General features: G+C 41.5%; 1 pseudogene; it reads left to right on the top strand.

The window, feature by feature from the left end:
* Positions 1-2,647: 2,647 nt before the first annotated feature.
* Positions 2,648-3,627, top strand: LOC102728365 (MIF4G domain-containing protein pseudogene; annotated as a pseudogene).
* The last annotated feature ends 1,072 nt before the right edge of the window (positions 3,628-4,699 follow it).

Below are 4,699 nucleotides of genomic sequence, written 5' to 3'. Positions count from 1 at the left end.
CCCTCTCTTCTATATTTTTGAAATAGCTTCTGAACTCTTTCATATCCCTCCAATTTTTCTATACTACTGCTGATATGAAATTTCAAAATGCAAGTCTTATTTTGTTACTCTCCTGCTTACATTTCATTTGTATTATATTACCTGTAAGGAAAAAAAAAAATCAATTTCTTGCTTTGGCTTTTAACGCTTTCCATGATCTAAGATCTGGCTATGCATCAATCCTCATCTCCTGCCACTAGGAAACATATCCTCTATAGTGATATTTCCTTAATTATGTTGTATTATAATTATTTCTTGAAATATGGTTTCCCTTATTAGACCTTAAAGATACTGAGAACTTGAATTTTATTCCACTCATCTTTGGATCCAGGTTTCATTCAGTGCCTGACATGTTCTTATTTTGACATGTTGAATTTCCTCATTCTTTTAATATTATATGTTTTGATTTAAGAAGTATTTTTAAAGGTCACTGGAGTTTAACAGATTATTTGATAAGGGAAAACGAACAGTGATATGAGAATCAGAGGGGCTGGATTATTATTTCAGCACTATTGGCTACTAGCCACATGACTGTATGAATACCAGGTTCGTTATCTATAGATAAAGAAGAATAATCCTACACTGCCTACTTCCAAGTTGTTGTGAGAATCACAAATAATGACATTTATAAAGATACTTTATGCATGATAAAATTCAATAAAAATAATATGCACTACTGTTATTAAAACTATGTGAAAATACTGAAATCTATTTTACCTTCTCAGCAAAGACAGTAATATGAATGACAATAAGGTTTTTCTTTTTTTTCTTTTTTTTTTTTTAAGAATTTATTTATTTGACAGAGAGAGACACAGCGAGAGAGGGAACACAAGCAGGAGGAGTGGGAGAGGGAGAAGCAGGCTTCCTGCTGAGCAGGGAGCCCGATGCGGGGCTTGATCCCAGGACTCTGGGATCATGACCCGAGCCGAAGGCAGACGCCTAACGACTGAGCCACCCAGGTGCCCCGACAATAAGGTTTTTCAAACAAGAGTGTTCCTCAAATATATTCCGTCTGTGAAAAGAAACTTTGTGCCTCACGACACTTTTGAAAACCTTTTACTATATTCTCATGGCTGTGTGTATGTTTGTCCGTGTGTATGCACGTGTGTGGTTATTATTTACTATGATAGGCACGGGTATGAGATTCTTCTGTATACTACTCAGGGATTTGATAAAACTATGCTCATTTGATTTATGATTTACATACGTAGAACAAAAATTTAATCATTTTTATGATTCTTTTATTATTTCTTCTATAGAAACATATTAAATAGTATAATAGTAAATTAACTAGTAAATAGTATTAAATAATAAATTAAAGTTACATGAAGTGGAAGTTTCAGGATCACAGTGCCGATTCATATATAAAATTTCAGTGACAATGAAATCAGGGGAAAAGGACTAAAATGATTTTCTGTGAATTATGTAAGTTTCTGAATATCAAAGATTCAAAAGTTCTTGCCTCTCAGATACTTTTTTTTTTTTTTAAATGGGAGACAGATGGGGAGGACGGTTAAGACATTGATGGATGTCTTAATCCAGAAAGCAGGTTTCTGAGTCCCGAATATATCTTGCCAATTATCAACAGTAGCTTTGCTTCACCCTCAGTTCATTGTTGTAAGTGTGGAAGGAGAACCAACAAGTGATGTTGGTGTTGCTTGGCGACACTGACATGACCCAAGAAGTGTTGTCTGTGGGAAAGTGACATTGGTACCACCTGTAACAGGGATGATTAATTGCTGTGAAGTATGAGTGAAAGCATTTATCAGAATGCTAAACCTTTGAGATCAATTTTGGGAGCAGAAGAAGATACTGAGTTATGATAATCACTTCCTAGCTTGTCCCATATTGCTTCCACTTTATGGTTCACTCCCAAAAATTCATTTTGCATGTGCTAATATAAAGCAAGAATAGTTCTTCTTATTGAATATTTTGCAAATATCACACCTACTCAATCTTTCTTTTCTTACTAATTTCCAAAACAATGTCCTTAATATTCACATAAACGCTACAGATTTATAATACTTGGTTACAATTTGATTTAGTGACATTGTTTTCAATTTAGTCACAATGTACTGGTTGTTTTAGAGTGATATGGAGCTGGTCAGTTCTATGTCCCTTTCTCATTTTCTTATTTTTTCCCTTTTTGAGCCTCAGTTTATAAATTGAGCAGAAAACAAAAATACACAAAACAGGTGCCGGCACTGTGCCGGGAAATGACCTTAGCGGTGGCGAGGCGAGGTGGGGGCTCCGGGAGCCGGAGCGCCGGAAGTGGGACACGCGCACCCTGCCCAGCAAGTGGGGTGGCGCCGATCCTGCAGGTGCTGTCATTAGTGTCCCAACTCAGTCAAGAGCTGCCAGGGCTGGATAGTCATGTGGGAGCCTGGCAGAGAGGACTATAAAATCCAGTCTTTTTTTTTTTTTAAAGATTTTATTTATTTATTTGAGACAGAGAGAATGAGAGACAGAGAGCATGAGAGGGAGGAGGGTCAGAGGGAGAAGCAGACTCCCTGCCGAGCAGGGAGCCCGATGCAGGACCCGATCCCGGGACTCCAGGATCATGACCTGAGCCGAAGGCAGTCGCTTAACCAACTGAGCCACCCAGGCGCCCAAAATCCAGTCTTTTGATGCAGAGACTCAGCAGCTGCTGAAGACAGCATTCAAAGATCCAGGTGCCGTAGACTTGGAGAAAGTGGCTAATGTGATTGTGGACCGTTCTCTGCAGGACTGTGTGTTCAGTAAAGAAGTGGAACATGGTTCAGGCCGAGAGCAAGCAAGCGGGTCAGAGTGGCTTCTGGCGGGGACTGAACTGGCTGCCGCAGGAGTACCAGGCCTGGGAGCCGCTGTGAGCTGGGTCCCTGCAGGAATGGGTCGGCGAGGTCACTTTTATCTGCAACCTCTTTGATAAACTGAGGGTGAACAACAACCCCTGAGGGCCCGGGTGGCCCCCATCTATCTCTTGCCTCTTCTAGCGGGCCAAGCCTGACAATCTGAGCATGGAGGAGGAGGTGGATCGCCTGGTGCCGCAGCTGCACCGCGTGGGGGAGCAGCTGGAGAAGAACAGAAAAGGCAGAGATGAGCACTGGGTCGTGATCCGGGATGGCTTCCTGCTCCCAAGCGCCCTCAGCTTCCTGGCCCAGGTACTGCTACCGGAAAATCACCGAATTTCGGACAGCCGGCTGGAAGATGACCCTGGCTGCTCACGAGGATCACTACAGTGAAGTCTCCCAGGAGGCCTCCAGATCAGGCTGCCTCGCCAGCAGCACTGGTCTTTCACCTAACCTACCTCCTAGGTTTGCGGGGGAGTCGGCCTCTCCCAAAGACTGTCCTTTCCAGACTTCCAGCAGCTCCTGAGATGCTTCCCGTTTACACTGTGGTCCTTCCCTGAGCACCTTCCTTCCCGCATTCAGGGATTGGAGAAGACACCAAACAGACTCGCCCCCACGGTCCCATCAGCCTGTCCCCCATAACCTCTCACCTGGGCCAGGCAGAGATAGGCAGCTTCTAACAACCACTGCACTGTGCACTCACTGGTGCAACAGCCATCTTGATGCCTCAGTTTCCCATCTATAAAATGGGTACCATAGCTACTGGTGGGATACTTTGGCATGTCAAGGGGTGGAACACAAACCACACCAGAAATTGCTTTTTGTACATTTTGTGCAAGGACCACAGAAACAAATCTATTTCCAGTGGGTTTTGATAAATGATAGTACCACGACACATGCTACACCAGTTCAGGGTGAGAATTTTCTTTTCTTTTTCTTTTTTTTAAGATTTTATTTATTTGACAGAGAGAGAGATAGTGAGAGCAGAAATACAAGCAGATGGAGTGGGAGAGGGAGAAGCAGGCTTCCTGCGGAGCAGGGAGCCCGATGTGGGGCTCAATCCCAGGACCCTGGGATCATGACCTGAGTCGAAGGCAGACACTTAGTGACTGAGCCACCCAGGCGCCCCCAGGGTGAGAATTTTCTGATAAACCTTTTCTAATATTAAATATATATATAAAAAACTCGGGGTTTATATATATATATAAAACAAAGAATTCCTTAGTGAAAGATTTTCGAAGTCATACCCATGTCTGGAAGTATTTTAGTTGACTCATTTGCAAGTTGCTTTTGGGAAAGAAACCTATATTGATATTTTTATTCTCTTCAGTTCTTATTCTGGCTCACCTTTCAGCAATAGCAATGATATTAACCTGTTAATGAGCACTTATTACCTGAGTCTGCACTCGAGGCTTTATAGGCAATTTCATATTTAATCTCACAACTATGATATAGAGGATAACACTGAGACCCAGAATGACTAATTTTCCCCTAATTCACACAGTTCATCTGACTAATGGAACAGGAAATTTCATTAAGATCTGTCTGACTCCAAAACCGGTGTTCTTGGACTCTAAAACCAGAGCCTCTCCAGTTTTATCCTCTAAAATTCATTTCTATATCAGTACTCTCTTTTGTACTTTGTAAGATTTTCAAATGTGTATACACTAGAAATCAAACAGTCATTTTACCATCAACTATATATAAACTCTCATACATTTGCATGGGAAAACATCTTCAAAAAATTTAGCGTAGTTTGTAAAGGAGAAGTATTGGAATCAACCTAAAGATCCATTGATAGGAAAGTGAATAAATAAGTTGTGTTGTAATCA

Source organism: Leptonychotes weddellii, chromosome 2, assembly GCF_054177405.1.
Source record: "Leptonychotes weddellii isolate Sample4059 chromosome 2, ASM5417740v2, whole genome shotgun sequence".
Lineage (NCBI taxonomy): Eukaryota > Metazoa > Chordata > Mammalia > Carnivora > Phocidae > Leptonychotes > Leptonychotes weddellii.
This window is presented reverse-complemented; position numbering and strand designations above follow the sequence as displayed.